Raw genomic sequence first — 17,099 nt, forward strand, 5'->3', positions numbered from 1 at the left:
AACTCAAACAGTGAAATGTGTGACTTCATGCTCAAGCTAAATTCCTGAGGTTAATAGGATTGACATCTTACTATTGTCAGGAAAACAACAAGTGCAGACTTGGAAATGAGGGAGAATAGAACCCGAAAGTTAAGCGTGCTCAGGCTGGAGTAGTGAGAGGATGGGTAACCGTTCGGAAAGTTAGATGATGAGGGGTGACTAGAGGTTAAATTGAGCAGTGATGAGGGGTGATTAGAGATGAGAGGTTAAAATAATTCAGAAATTTGAAAATAAAAAAAATATTCCAAAAAAAATACATAATTTTTTTAAAAAAACAATCATAAAATTTCCTTTAGTACCGGTTGGTGTTACCAACCGGGACTAAAGGTGGACCTCCAGGCAGCGGCCACGTGGAGAGCCTTTAGTCCCGGTTCGTGTAAGATCCGAGACTAAAGGGGGAGGCTTTAGTAACAACCCTTTAGTCGCGGTTCCAGAATCGGGACTAAAGGCCCTCATGAACCGGGACTAAAAGCCCTTTTTCTACTAGTGGTGGTTGAATAGGACCCCATGGAGAGGGCTGGTTGAATAGTAGCCGGTGGAGGAGCGCACGGTGGAGGCTGGATGAACAGGGGCCCGTGGATGAACAGTCGCAGGTGGAGGCTGGAGGAGGTCGACGGTGGATGAATAGTAGCCCGTGAAGGTTGGAGGAGGTCAACGGTGGAGATGAACAGTGTCCCGCGGAGTCCTGTTTTGCGGTACGCCACACCCCTCCCGATGAACAGGACCCCTGTTTTGATCATAGTTCTCTAACACAAGTCCGTTTCCTCCGTTTTGTCGTACACCACACCCCTCCCAATCAACAGGACCCGTTTCGACTGTAGGAGGTCCAACAGAAGTCCATTTCCTCCGTTTTGTGGTACGCCAGACCCCTCCCAATGAACAGGATCCCGTTTCGACCGTGGTCGGTCAAACACAATGCAGTTTCCTCCGTTCTGTGGTACGCTAGGCCTCGTTTCCATCGGCTGTTCCGTCCAAGCCGGTTGGCTCCCGATGAACACGATGACGCATTCCGTTCTGACCCAGCTGGTTGGCTCCCCATGAACATGATGACGATGCAGTTTCTCCGTTCCGACCTGGCCATGTACACGAGCCCTAGCCGTATGTATGCGCGAGTAGGCGTTTGAAACCCCGCCCATATGTATGTACGTGGCCATATTTTATTTCTTGCACCCTGGCCGCTGTACGTACATGTACATGCTACGTGCGCGCCTCTACTTCGACACGTGACCTTCCTTGCATGGCCATGGCTCATTGCTGCAGCCTGCAGACTGACCGATCGACCAGTATGTACGTACACGTTCGGGACCAGAATGACAATGCTACGTACGCTTCGACCAGGTGGGTCCCGACTGTCAGTCATTTCCTTACGTGCGAAGATGTTGCTGGTGGGTCCCAACAGTCAGGGGGAAAATCGTTTTTTTTCATAATATGGACGCACTTTCTTACGTGCGAAGATGTAGTTGGTGGGTCCCAGCAGTCAGGGGGGAAATGTTTTTTTCATGAAATACGGTGGCCCGTACAGTGGGTCCCTACTGTCAGGCAGAGGAATAATTATTTTGCGCATAATAAGGAGGCACTTCCTTGCGGCTGTCATGGACCCAGCTGTTAGCCTCTCCACATACAATACTCTTCTGATGGAAGTCGTTCCTTGAAGATTTTGACCAGACCACGCCAAGAGCACCAGGGCAGTGGACGAAGGCGAGGCCTAGGAAGGGGACGGCGTGGAGCCGGGGAAGACACGGCAGTGGAAGCCCACGCAAAGAGGAGTACGAGGGTTCACTGGTTCAGCTGCTGTGTGAGGTTGCCATCACCGCAGAATAACAGGGGATGTGGGTGAGTAGAGGGTGGCCTGGCCAGCGGTGGGAGTAGTAGGGGCGGTGAGGCCTCAGCGGCATCACAGCCACGGGAGGCAGGAGCACGCGGCACGACCGGCGCTGGTTTGGGCGGCTGGAGCAAGAAGACCAGAGGTTGAAGAAGCACTACGGCCGCTGGATGGACATTGTATGGTCACTAGAGCTAGAATCGTTCATATTGACTAAGTTGACAAAGCCCTCCATCCCCGTCAAATTAGTAGACCAACAAGTCAGCCTCCCACTATGTTGGGTCCCAGCTAGGAGGGGGAGTATTCATTTTTTTGTGTGTAATAAGGAGGCACTTCCTTGCATGTGAAGATATAGCTGGTGGATCCGACCTGTCAGTGGGGGGAACGTTTTTTTTTGCGAAATATAGAGGCCCTTCCGGTGGGTCCCAGATGTCAGGTGGAGGATAATCATTATTTTGTGTGTAATAAGGAGGCATTTCCTTGTGTGCGGCCGTGGACCCGGCTGTCAGCCTCTCCACGTACAGTCCATGTCTGATGGATGTCGTTCATTGACCATGTTGACCAGGCCGCGCCGAGAGCACCAGGGCGGTGGACGACGGTGAGGCCTAGGAAGGGAACAACACGAAGCCGGGGAAGACTCGACAGTGGTTGCCCCATGTGATGGGGAGTACGAGGGTTTACTCGTCTGGCTGCCATCGCGGGAAAATAACAAGAGCTGTGGGTGAGTAGAGGAATGGCCTGGCCAGCAATGGAGTAGGGTGGGGCGGTGCGGCCTATGCGTCAGCACAGCCAGCCACAGGAGGCGAGTGCAGGCAGTCCCACCAGCGCTAGTTTGGGTGGCTGGAGCAAGAAGATAAGATATTGAAGAAGCAGCACGGCCGTTGGATTAACATCCAACGGTCACTACCGTTCGAATCGTTTGTGGACTAAGTTGACAAAGCCTTTCGTACATGTCAACCTAGTAGACCCACAATTCAGCCTCTAAATCTGTCCCAAATAGCATACAGCCCGAAATTTCTAGCCAGATTCAAATTAATTTTAAAACTAAATATACCTTAATTTAAATCTAATGAAATTTTACCCGCACAAAAACAATGAATTTTAAAATATCAAAATCCGAAAGAAAAAAGTATTTTGGAACTAATTGCCTATTTATTGTATTTTTCATTTTACAGCCCGTTTATTATTACTTATAGCCCATTTCTTATTACTTATAGCCTATTTTCTGGGCAAAATGCATCCCTCATCGTCTTGAAAGATTTCCGGCCTAGCAGGGCGTAGAAAAGAAAGTAGGCCTATGTTGGTTATTCTGCAAAAAACAAAATAGCTGGCTAGCCATTTTTCAGAAAGGAAAAAAACTAATTGGGCTGGTCATGTGCTAAACATATGAAATAAAAGCCTGGGGTAGACGGGCCACAGCTCCCACACAACCCAGTTGATACCCTTCTCCGTCCCGAAAAAACAAAATTACTGCACGTGATGCTGGGTCCCTACTATCATCCTCACCATGTACATCCATCTCCTTATTCCTCTCGGTTGTTGACCATGGTGACAACACCGGAGGGCGGCGCTACGGCGAGCGAACCAAGGCGGAGGACGATGGTGAGGCCTCGGACGGGAACGAATAGGAGCTGGGGAAGATGCACAGAGTTTTAGGGTTCGATGTGGCCACGATACGTGCGCGGCAGCACAGCCAGTCGTGGGAGGCAGGAGTAGGTGGTCCCGCGGGCGCTGGTTTTGCTTTGGCCGCTGGAGGAAGAAGAGATTGAAGAAACATGACAGACGCTGAATGTCAATCCAGCGGTGATGGTTGGCATAGTCGTTTCTTGACTAAGTCGACACCAGGTAGCATACTTTTTTATATATAGGAAGAAAAGAAAAACTAGGCTCGTTCGCCTGATAACATTCCCGAAACTGCGACCGTTCGATCTTGCATTGCAACTAAAACTACGAAGAAAATGCGTTCGTCTGTCGTCCTCCTCCCTGGGAACATTCGCCACATAAGTGACTAGCACCCTTGGTTTTCAGCCGAGAGGTCTTGGGTTCGAGTCCCAGGAACTCTCAATTTTGTCCTCCTTCCTTCCTCGCAAAAAAGAGAAAGAAAATCAAAGACTTGAGAAGGCGTACAGAACAAGCTAGTGTACCAGTAAAGAGACGTTGCTGAGTTTTTGAAAAAAGAGAGACGTGCTCCGGTAGCTGGTTCGAATCCAAACCTAGACTATGACTATATATGGTGCTATGCTACTCTACAAGTAATGAAACTGACATACCCAATGCTCGCTTCTCCTCTTCTCTACTTACTCTGCCTAGCATCAAAAGCTCAGGCCGCAGCAACCATGTCTGTTGGTTGCTCGTCCACCTGCTCTTCAACAGGCAACAACCATATATGATCCAAGTCACCACCCGTACCATCGCCTGTGGGTCTCAACACACCCGCGCCGGCACACGCACCATAACCGGTTGCTCATCGCAACACGCTACCATTGGTGTGGTGCCACTGCCGCAATCACGCAGAGTGATCCGTCGTGTCTCAACCACAATCCTCAGCCCTGGTCGAGTCTTCTACAAATGCCCGAATCATGGGGTAATCATATGTTTAAGTGTTGTTCTGCTGCTTTCAGTTGCTAATTTTTTTAATAGTTTGGTTAATGATCTTCCAATTTGATTCGTGCAGAAAAGGGAAGATTCGTGTGATTTGTATTTCAGGGAAGTTGCTGATGTGGGGGAATGCAACTATGCTAATTACTTGGTTAGCCGAGGAATCCCAATAACAGCAGGTTGGGATGTTGGACAAGTAACTGAAGGAACGGCCAAAGAGGAAGATGCAGAATAGAAGGTTAAAGATGCAGTTCCTTTGATCATGGCCAAGCAATAGTTGTTGAACGGCCTTGACAACAATGAGGAGATGAAAGAGCTTGTGAAGATAATGGGAAAAATCGATGTGCTCTGTAGGATGATTGTCTCTTTATTTGCAGTGTATGTAGCACTCGTAATGTATTCAATGGCTATGACATGAGCACTTTGCTGAAACTAGTAATGAAAGAAACCTGTGTAGCAGGCTAGGCGTAGTGTTGTGAACATCTAATGATTTCTATTAACGGAAATAGGGGGGTATCCCCTTTTGCTCATAAATAAATAAATAGCAGTGGCACTTTTGGTAATAAATAAATAAATTAGCAAAGGCCCTGTCGGGTCAACTTTGTTCCCATTCAAAGACGTCGAGCAAATTGCAGTCCAACAGCAAACTATGTCATCAAATTCAAGTTTCACAGTCAAATATGAGTACAACTAAACAACAGTGCCATCATGATTTAGTCGTCATACAATCACCTAGCACAAATCAGCATACATAACAAGTGATGTTCTCATAGCAAAATACTAAACAACACATTCATCAGGTTTCGGTTGTCATAGTAAACACAATTTCACATAGTAGATAAAAAATGTCTTCTGACAGGAAAATACGACAAAAGCAATCTAATCATCATCCGCAGCAGCACCGTCAATATCTTCGCCATGTGTATCAGTCTGAATCATAATTCCCCACAGTGTCATCTTCGTCTTCATCCTTAATGTCGTCGAACGTTAGCTTCTTCTTGATCAACTCTTGTATGTCCACAACACGACAGGCAATCTTTTTGCCAGCGTCATTGATGTGATGGTTCTCAAAGATATTAGGAACATCTGTGGAATCTTGTACATCAGGAGCAGTGTAAGCATCATCTTGTCGTGCAACTTCATTAAACGAATTCTTCTTCTCAAAGCTTTGCAATACTCTCGAGTCATCGCTACATGCAAATGTGTCTTCGAAGAAAAATATGTGTGTTGCTTGATTTGCCAAAATAAAAGGATCGTTGGTCTGGTACGCCGCCATGACATTGATGAATTTGAAATAATCATTAGCTCTGGGTTTTGCGATCCTGGAAAACAGGTTATACTAACGATAGCAAAACAGAACCACACACCGATGATCCTCGAAACTGGGGATATACTGCAACTGAACAATGTCTGTTATGTTAGCATACATTTTAGTTTTCTCTCTATCATACATATCCATTCTCATGATGGCACTGTTTTGTGTCTTCCTGCCTTCGTCGCGTGCAGGAGTGTTGTAGCGCACATCTCCAACAATGCAAGATTCATAATGTATTACCCGATTATCAGGACCCATTGCTAGTGCGTAAAGGGCATCATCAACTGCCTGCACATCCTCCCGCATCTTATTAACCAATGGTTAGAAAATAGACAAGTTGATCATCTTATGTACTCATTATATTAAAAAACTGGTAGTGCAATTCAAGAGCTTCCATGGCTCTTGAACCATTTCACAAATCCTGCCATAACCAGTTTGTCAATCTTTCTTGGATTTTGCGGCAGTAACTTGTTTTTGTAGATGCTGCACAACATAGTGATCGCGTCAAACATGTAAATATGTAAGAATGTGATGTAAGTTTAGTAGATTACGATGTATAAGCTGCAACACTTAGAACTTACTTGATATAAGGTAGTATCTTAGGACAGTTATTCAACACATACCAAACCATTTTGTCCAAATCTTTAGGTTTGTCCTCTTGTCGACTCTTCCGTGTAACTCGAACAGAATAATGGAAAACATTGAGCCCAGGATTGTCTTCACCCACCTCTTTGCTAAGTTGATCAGCTATTTCAATGTATTTTGAGCAGAATGTCAACGCTTCTGTAGCAATGTAGGCTTCTGCAATGGAACCCTCGGGTCTAGCTCTATTCCTAACATAGCCCTTGAAAGTGCCTAGCCGCCTTTCAATAGGGTACATCCATCCATACTGTACTGGACCTCTAAGTAGTGCCTCATCAGGTAGATGAACAGCCAAATGCATTATCACATCAAAGAAGGCTGGAGGATGTATCTTCTCCAAGTCATATAGGATAGTTCGTATCTTGTCTCTAAGACACTCCAAAGCTTCTATCCTAATATTTCTACTGCAGAGTTCCCTAAAGAATTGTCCCAACTCTGCAACTGCTTTGTATAAGTCAGGGCGGCCCAATCATCTAAGGATAAGAGGTAAAACCCTTTGAAGTACGACATGGCAGTCATGAGTTTTCAACCCTTGTACCTTGTTTCCATCTGCACTGACACTCCTTTCAGGGATGGAAACAAATCCATGTGGGAATCTCACACGTGAGAGGACCCTGCAGAATTCTTTTTTTACCTTGTCCAAGACGTACACAGCTCGTGCCATATCCTGTGGTTTACCTTCATCTTGCACCTGCAAATCCCGTTTGATACCCTAATTTTAAGGTATCTTTCGTCCTGCCTTCAATATTAAGAAGTGTGCCGATAATGCTGTCACACATATTTTTCTCCATGTGCATCACATCAAGATTATGCCACAGATCCAAATCTTTCCAATACTCCAAGTCCCACAAAGTGGACCTGCGGGGAAACGATAATCTCTCTTCCGCCCTACCATGCTTCCTTTTTCCGCTACCATTACCAGGATGGTTTCCTGGTGTAATATGCCTGACCTTCTCTAATTCCACTTGCAACTCACCGTGGTGAGCCTCTTTGGCGCATCACGGTTTTCATGCCTTGCATTGAACACATGTCTTTGGTATTTTCTAGGATGCGGCTTTTCCTTGCAAGGAAGCGGCGGTGTCCAATGTAATTGATCTTGCTAAGTATTGCGTATGACAGCGGATTCCTATCACAGCAAACACATGCATTGTAACCATGTGTCGTTCGCCCTGACATAGTGCCCAAAGCCGGATAATCATGGATGCACCAAATTATAATAGCACGCAGAAAGAAATCAGCTGGTGGGCTACTATATAGGTCTCGAGTGAGAACACCACTCCATAGCTGTTGAAGTTCCTCCACAAGAGGCTCCATGAATAAATAAAAATCCTTTCCAGGATGTATTGGACCTGGGATGAGCAAGGCCATCATGTAGTTTGATTCTTTGGTGCAGACATTTGGAGGCATGTTGTAAGCGATAACAAGCACTGGCCACATGCTATATGTGGCGCTCTGGTGGCCAAATGGGTTAAATCCACCTGAAGCTAAGCCAAGTCTAATGTTTCTCGGGTCAGCAGCAAACTTTTTGTGTTTCTCATTGAAGCTTTTCCACTCACTACAATGAGATGGATGGCTCATTACATCATGATCTCTGTACTCCTGGTTCCTAGGATGCCACCGTACATCGATCCTCTCTTGTTTCAGCATCATGAAACAACCTCTGCAATCTTGGTATAATTGGAAAATGTCTCAGAACATTATGAGGAATCCTCTTCACAGCATCGCCATCTTTCCGTCTTGATGATTTGCATTTCAGGCATTCACTTAAGTTGGCATAATCCTTCCGAAATAGAACACAATTATTCTTACAAACATGGATCATATCATATCCAATTCCAACTACACAAAGGAAATTTTTCATTTTACTGTAGGTGTGTGGCAGCTCAGATGCACCTGGGAAAGATTTGCGGAAAGCAGCCAACATCACATCGAATGATTTGTTGGTCATTCGCTCAGATGTCTTCACCTGAAGAAAGGTGACCATAGCTGAGAATACTGACAACTTATTTCCTGGGGTGACAGCCACGTTGCATTATTCCAACATGCGGGCCCACTGTTTTTCTTCTGTAGGTGGAAGTTCACGAAATGCACGAGCATTTCGTAGCATTGTTTCAATGTTGGTCAAACTCACTGGCTCCGCCACCACCACCTCCTCCTCCTTTTCCACCTGAGCATCAGGCAGATCAAGATGTTGATCTGTTGCTTCCACGTAGCCAATAACATTAACGTTCACAGCTTCACCATGATGAACCCACCTAGTATATGTGACCGACATCCCATACAAGTGTAGATGATTTTGCACCATTGACCAGGGTCTTGTAACTGAATTCATACAACTGCTACATGGGCAGAGCACTTCTGATTTCGGACCACCATACTCATCTCTGATAAAGTTCATGAAGTTTTCAACCCCCTTGACATATGCAACGGAGAATCTTCAAGCAAAAGTTATCCAAGTCATGTCCATCTGTTAGACATACAAATTAGTTCTTCTACTAGATATTACAGCAAAAACATATATGCTTTTTTATGAAGTCTAGAAAAGAAAATACCTAGGTCGACGTCTAAAGCTATGGCAAGATATTTGGACAAGCAGATCTAAGTAATGAAATATATGTAAAGCTAATTTAGCAAACAAATTTGAGTGCTAAATTATGGCAGGCTATTTTTGCAGTCAATGAGGCCAAGCACACACCCATCAAAGTATCGAAGGCCATCGCAGCAACAAAGATTGAGTATAAAATGGTGTAGAGCTATTTCACCTTATAGATTGGCTACTAGACCATGGGAATCTACATCGAAATATATATACGGCAGGATACTTTAGCAACTAATTGGCCTTGGCATGCCATCTCAGCTAAGAGGATTGAGTGCAGAACAGGGCAACGAAGCCTCCTAAGCAAAGCATATTGACTGTAAACTACTTCGGCAAACAGTGAGATTAACAGCGTCTATCAGCTAACATTCAGCACTACACTGACATGCATGCACGGGGCCTCAATCTAGAATGCGCGTACCATGGGAGAAGCTGACCGCCACGTGTCTCCACACGAACGTCACCAGCGATGGCGGCGCTGACCGCCATGCGCCTCCACAAGAACGTCGCCAGCAGTGGCAGCATGGCTAGAGGATGATAGTCTACGAGAGCGTACTGTGGGAGCGAGAGGATTGCCGTGCTTCCACAGGACGAACCGTGGTGCCGATGTATCGGCATGGTGGTGACGGCGGCTTCGGCGGAGCGAATGGAGTGGAGGGGGATGGGGTGAGGAGATGAGGGAGTCCTGGATAAGGGGGTATCCGGACAGCCGAACTATGTACTTTGGCCGAACTGTTGGACTATGAAGATACAAGATAGAAGACTTCGTCCCGTGTCCGGATGGGACTCTCCTTGGCGTGGAAGGCAAGCTTGGCGATTCGGATGTAGATCTCCTCCTCTGTAAACCGACTCTGTGTAACCCTAGCCCCCTCCGATGTCTATATAAACCGGAGGCTTTAGTCCGTAGGACACAACAACAATCATACCATAGGCTAGCTTCTAGGGTTTAGCCTCTCTGATCTCATGGTAGATCAACTCTTGTAATACTCATATCATCAAGATCAATCAAGCAGGAAGTAGGGTATTACCTCCATCAAGAGGGCCCGAACCTGGGTAAACATCGTGTCCCCAGCCTCCTGTAACCATTAGCCTTAGACGCACAGTTCGGGACCCCCTACCCGAGATCCACCGGTTTTGACACCGACATTGGTGCTTTCATTGAGAGTTCCACTGTGTAGTCACGATAAGGCTTGATGGCTAGTTTCGTTGTCAAAGACAACATCACCTCCGGGGGAGCCCTGGCTCTAGGCCAAACTCTCCGGCTGGGCGGCTTCGTTATGACCGCCTGATCGGCTGTTGCGCCGATGATGACTTCTCATGTTATTAAAAATAGCCTCCACGTTGATTCGGAATTTACCGAACAGATGGACCCAATGGAGCTCTTCTCCCTCAATGAGCTCTTGGATCACATCACTGCCCTGGGCGTCGCTACGGACTATGACCGGATCGGGCTTAAACCCGACCAAAGGGAGATTCAGTCTCCACCGGTCACCCATGAGTAAGCGGTAGTGGAAGAGCATCATCCTAATTCTCCCTCTACTTTGAGGACGAACTATGTCCGGAATTCCGAGTTCCCCGAGCCGGACAGCCGCTCGCGGGAGGACATGACCCAGGCCCCGGACTCAGGATCGGGTGGCGGGCCGAAGAAATTGGGCAACGCCCCAGAACCCGAGCAGTTAAGCTCAGAAGCCTCTTTGCCCCTGGGTCCCAGATCGGGTCGGGATTCGGATTCGAATCCACCCACCCACCCAGATTTATCCAATCTTTCCCATGTCAGACAAGAGCCCCAAGAAATAGTGCATCACTACTGGACCAAATTCCTCCTTGTGATAAACAGGGTCAAGGACTGTCGTGAGGCAGACGCAATCTACCTCTTTTGCAAAAATTGCACGGACAAAGGGATTCTCAACGCTATAAGTCGCCTCTGACATAGTACACTTCGCTGACTTAGCGGCCATAGTGCAAAAGTAATGCGTGATGGAAAGCGCCTGGAAAACCCAAACAAGTTTCTGGGACAATCCGGCTCTAGCCAAATCCTCTATCCGAATTAAAAGGGTAAACTCTCATAAGTCACCCGATTCAAGTACCAAAAAAATACAGCCGGCCGCAAGGCATGGATCCGTATTGGAAGAATGGCTAAGCGGGTTGTGCTAGATTCACAGCACACTGGATACTACGCCAACACAGAGCCTTAGAGCATGTTGGATACTCCCGCAGGTAGGAAAGAGTGGCGAGGATCTCCTCATAAAACATACAACAGAGCAACATCCCGCCGGAGACAACAATACGGTATTTACAGTCTTCGAGACTTTCGCCTCAAATAATATGCGCAAGCGAGCTCAGCGCAGCCTCGCAGAAGTTTGCCACATGGCAACAATAGACCCATGGAACGACACGGCTATAACTTACAATGCCAGTGACGAACATCAATTCCGAACAGTCCGATCACCAGCCGCTCTGGTCCTTAGCCCAATCGTGGATGGCTTCAGGCTCACTAAAGTGCTCATGGACGGCGGAAGCGAAGTAAACCTCATCTATGAGGAAACCCTTAACAAGATGGAAATTGACAAGAGCCGCATTGAACGAAGCAGCACGACCTTCAAAGGAATCATCCCTAGTCGAGAGGCACAATGCGCGGGAAAAATCACACTAGATGTGGTATTCGGCACACCAGAGAATTACAGGTCCAAAGAAATTACATTCCAAGTGGCCCCATTCAGCAGTGGATACCACGCCCTCTTGGGGCGGGACGCATTCACGAGTTTTCACTGCTTGCAACAATGGACAGAGACGACGTGATACTCGACAAGCGACCTAAATCCACCTCCTTTAAGACAGCAGACGAGATAGTCAAATTCCAGGTCCACCCAACGGACCCTTCGAAGACAGCTTCCATCGGGACACAGCTAAACCCCACAATAGACGTCGCACTGCGAGACGTCCTGCGTGAAAATTGGGATATTTTTGCCTGGCATCCTTCAGACATGCCGGGCATCCCACGCAGGCTGGCCGAACACAGCCTCAATATACTGAAAGGATAAAAGCCAGTCAAGCAGACACTTAGACGTTTCTCAGAGCCTAAGCGGCAAGCCATGGGAGAAGAGCTAGCCAAGCTACTCGAGGCCGGATTCATCAAAGACATCAAACATCCGGATTGGCTAGCAAACCTGGTAATGGTACCAAAAAGGACAAATCATGGTGCTTGTGTGTCGATTTTAAAGACCTCAATCACTACAAGAAATATGCTATCTTGTGACCTCCACTATTGGTCACTGAAAGGTCATAGTTTTTCATTTGCGACCTTTTTGTGACCAAAAACAGAAGGTGAAAAGCTGAGGGTCGTTAACTAACTATAGCGACCTTCTGTGTGATATGTAAAAGGTCGTTGGTTCTTTGACCAAATTTTTGGTCACTAGCAACCTCCCCAGGCCACGTAGGCATCCAGCATGGCAAGCTGATGTGGCACAAGATTCAGCCCGGTCCAATTGAGTGTTTTACATGGGCCTAGCCCATTAATTCAGCCTTTTATATATGTTTTTTCCTGTCAATTTACGCTAGCTACCTGGGCCAAGCCCAACAATTCGGCCTTTTTAGTTTCTAAGATAAAACTTTACGGTCCATTTCTTTTTGGGCCTCAGCCTTTTCAAAGTTGACTTCTTTTTTGGGCCTCAGCCTTTTTGCATGCTATTCACGTTTTGGGCCTTGGCCTCTACCAATAAGTAAGTCCAACTCATCAACTTTCATTTCTCACATTTTCACAGTACAAAGAAACAGAACTATTTCATGACAAATATTTCAAATGAAACAAAACTCTATACTTGAAATGACCATACCAGTACAACCAAACCAGTAAAAAATACAACCAGACCAATAAGTGTAGCCTATTACAATCTTTACATACTGTTCATACAACTAGACCAGTACAAAATACAATGAAACTAGCTATGAAGTACAACTAGAACACAAGGCATATTGATAGATAACCACCACGCTTCATCGTCTTCCTCTTCCAAATTCCAAGAAACAAATCACCTAGCATTAGAAGGATCACGCATCAGAAGCATATAAAATCTAATGTTCACTCAGTAGAAACAAGGTGACAAACTAATGTTCTAGGGAGGTAGTTTTATATAATAAAAACAAACTAGGCACCTGCATAATCACATGGCGGTAGTTTGAGATAATAAAAACTAATGTTCCACGCATAGTCTTAGCACTCCAACAAAGAATCAACTAAAATTACTTTCAAGCAAACAGGTTGTACATCGATCAGGTTGTAAAGGACAAAAAATGGATACATGCAAGTAGGTTTTTAATCGACAAAAAATATAGAACAGTCTACATCTACAAGTAGATACAAGCTGGATTTGATCAAGACTGATAGACGGGTAAAAAAGTTGCATGTTTCAGAGCCAGGACAACAATCCAATCTTTATTAGGAAAGAAAACATGTCTGTTAGCAGCAGGCTCTCTTCGATTGTTCAACTCAATTGGGTGGTTTTGGTCAAATATTATCGATGCAACACTTGGCATCACTAAACTACAAGTCCAAAGCATCATAAGCACTAGACATAAATCACCACGGCTGGAGCAGAAAAAGAGAGGAGCGGTTGCTTACCAGCTATGCTATGCTGGAGCAGAAAAAGAGTTACTAGAGTGGGAGGCCTGCGAGTGGAAGAAGAATCATCGCATGGTGGCGTGTCTCTGTCTTGCAGCTGCGCGTGTTAGAAAGTGCACCCATCAGGAACCAAGCATATACATGACATGCCGAAAGAATAAATACCATGGCAGCAGTGAAATTAAACACCAACTACCAACAATACTACTGCTGTCAGACTTGTTTGGATCATCACAAACCAACTAGTATAGCAGTTGGCACACGAAAGTAGCAGCAGTACATGCACCTTCCAGGTTCACATTGCACTTTCTTTTCAGGTTTGCAACAAAAGGAAGAAAGAAAGAAACAACATTCTCAGACGCACTAAGACACAAACTTGACAGCATAATATTCCCTTACACTTCTCAAACATAACCACTACCTGGAGCATCAATAAACACAAGCTAGCCTTTGAGAATATCAACATTTGCAGCAACAACTGAAATGCTAGCCCTTTCACAATGCCACAGAACCTCACCATTTACAATCACTAACAAGCTAGTGGCAAACAATCAGAGGGTCATGCAGTAGAAATGTACAGTGAGTTACCTGAGCAAAGAGCCGGTGGCAGCGGCCAAGCGTGAACGAAGCGAGAAGTGATGTCTTCGCGCGGTGGCTCAACCAGCTCATAGACCTCGCAACCCACGACCTTGCGGGCACACACGTCGACGCCGATCCGGTGCTCATCCTGGAAGAAGCAGACCCTGTTAGGTTGGTGAGATGGATGAGCTGTTGGCAGCTCACACAGGACGATGACAAGAACCTACTGACCGCGAAGGCAAGAAGGTCAGAGAAGGAGCCCAGCAGAGCAACAATCGAATGAAGGAGGACATCTGGTAGGTCTGCCCAACCTTGATGTCCAGACATCGCGAGGACGTAACACACAACAGCCCTTTCTTGCGTTCTGCAGGTTGCAGCTTCCCTTGAGGAGTGAATATATATGGTATATCTTCTCTCATGACCCTACAGAGACAGCAGCAGAAGACATGAACAAATAACTCTGAGCAAAATGTGATGACACAAGAATCCTTGCACAGAGAAGTACAAAGGGGATTGAGACTTGAGAGAAAAAAGGGAGACACAAACAAAGGGAGGAAGAAGAGCGGGGGAACACGTCGACCTGCGGGACTTCGGTCGACGGCGGAGCTGCTCCGGCGAGGCGCGAGGCCGAGGCAACGGAGACCGAGGCTGGATCGCGTTGGATCTCCCTCCCTCGGGTTCTTCTCTCCCTTCTGGTGAGGGAAGGGGAGGGGCGAGAGGAGGAGGGCGTGGGGGAGGCCATGGACAGCAGCGAGCTCCGCATCGAGGGGACGGGGGAGTTCTTCATCGAGGTGGAGAGGGGAGATGTGGTGGAGGTGGGTGGCGGGGAGGGATCTGGATCGGGGAGGGCGACAGGAGGGGCTGCTACTAGCCTGGGCAGCAGGAGGGGCTGCTGCTGCCTGCCCTCGAGCCGCGGCGGGGAGGGCGGCTGCTGCGCCCCCGGGATCTCGCCGAACGTTGGTGTGCTGGTCACGGGGATCGGGGGCTGGAGGTGGCGGCGGCAAGGGAGGAAGCTAGGGTTCGCGCAAGAGAGAGGGGAGAGAGGTGGGGTTTGCGCAGGAGAGAGGGGTGGGGTTCGCGGTGGTGGGATGGATGGACGGAAGGATGGACAGATGGATGGATGTATGGATGGACGGATGTTCGCCATGTCAGCGATCCATGCCACAACCGACTCCACCAATCAGGATTAAGCCTACGTAATTTGGTTTTTTTATTTTGTTTCTCGTATATTTTTTACCCTCTTATTTCGAGTAACATTCAACATTTTACCTTCTTATAGTTTGTTAAAATTAACCAATAATGTGCACATGTGTGTATCTTGGGATGACAAACAATGTTGATTTGGAGGTTTTCTTCTTCATTGCACAAAGAATCATTTCCATTTTTCGAGTGCCTACCAAATAATTATTGCAAAATTAGACCAAATCATTTTTCTAAAATACCAGGCCATATTTAATGCACAATTGACCAAATGGTTGGATGTCAAAAGTTTTGATCCACCTCTGGTGAAAAAGACAAATTTCCGCTGATTCAGCCGGAAGCAGGTCAAATTTGAACTGTAGCTACCTCGTAGTTTGCTCTTTATTTTTTCCAAAAATCATTTCTAAGTAGATAAGTATCTATTTAATCAGAGAAACACCAAAAAAATTCCAAGATTCAACCACCAGCTAGGAACGGTGATTCCCGCCATTTTGACCGCATTTTGAAACGGGCATAAAAAATTCAAAAAAAATCAAAAATTTGAAAAACCTTCGCATTGTGTCATTATATGTGACCAAATTTCCAGGAGAAATAATAAACTTGTAATACAGTAATTATTTTAAAAAAGTGTTCTCAGAAATGAGCTATCATGCGTGAAGATTCATGGCTTTCAAGCCAAATGATCAATCTTATGGCCACATTCATGGCATAGTTTGTTCAAATGATCTCATATTGTGCACAAGGGTGCATCTTGGAATGCCAAACAATGTTGCCTAAGGAAGTTTTCATTTTCTTTGCACGAAAAATTCATTTACCATTTTCTGAGTGCCCGAAATGAGGTTTTTTTGTGAAGGAACTACCAAATAATTGTTGCAAAAATGGAACAAATCAATTTTAGAAAATACTAGGCCATGTTTAATGCACAATTGACCAAATGGTTGGGTGTAAAAAGTTTTGATTCACCTCTGGTGAAAAAGACATATTTCCGCCGATTCAGCTAGAAACGGGTCAAATTTGAACTGCAGCTGCCTCATAGTTTGCTATTTATTTTTTCCAAAAATCATTTATAGGTACATAAGTATCTATTTTATTATAGAAACACCAAAAAAATTTCCAAGATTCAACAACTAGCTAGGAACGGTCAAGCCCGCCATTTTGACCGCATTTTGAAACGGGCATAAAAAATTCAATAAAAATCAAAAAATTGGAAAACCTTCGCATTGTGTCATTATAGGTGACCAAGTTTCCAGGAAAAATAATAAACTTGTTATAGAGTAATTATTTTAAAAAATGTTCTCAGAAATGAGCAGCTATCAAGTGTGAAGATTCATGGCTTTCAAGCCAAATGATCAATCTTATGGTCACATTCATGGCATAGTTTGTTAAAATGATCTCATATTGTGCACAAGGGTGCATATTGGAATGGCAAACAATATTGCCTAAGAAAGTTTTCATTTTCTTTGGACGAAAAAACCATTTTCCATTTTTTGAGTGCCCAAAAGGAGGGTTTTTTTGTGAAGGACCTACCATATATTAGTTGCAAAATTGGATCAAATCATTTTTCTAGAATACTAGGCCATATATAATGCACAATTGACAAAATGGTTGGGTGAAAAAAGTTTTGATCTACCTCTGGTGAAAAAGACAAATTGTCGTCGATTCAGCTGTAAACGGGTCAAATTTGAACTGT

General features: G+C 45.6%; 1 long non-coding RNA gene across 1 annotated transcript; it reads right to left on the minus strand.

Moving 5' to 3' along the window:
• Positions 1–12,827: 12,827 nt before the first annotated feature.
• On the minus strand, positions 12,828–13,733 carry LOC123135081 (uncharacterized). The gene is made up of 2 exons (XR_006465815.1): positions 13,631–13,733; positions 12,828–13,044 (listed from the first exon to the last, which is right to left on the minus strand). It is a non-coding gene; the product is annotated as an uncharacterized lncRNA (long non-coding RNA).
• Between the last annotated feature and the right edge of the window lie 3,366 nt (positions 13,734–17,099).

This window comes from Triticum aestivum, chromosome 6B (assembly GCF_018294505.1).
Source record: "Triticum aestivum cultivar Chinese Spring chromosome 6B, IWGSC CS RefSeq v2.1, whole genome shotgun sequence".
In the NCBI taxonomy this organism is placed as follows: domain Eukaryota; kingdom Viridiplantae; phylum Streptophyta; class Magnoliopsida; order Poales; family Poaceae; genus Triticum; species Triticum aestivum.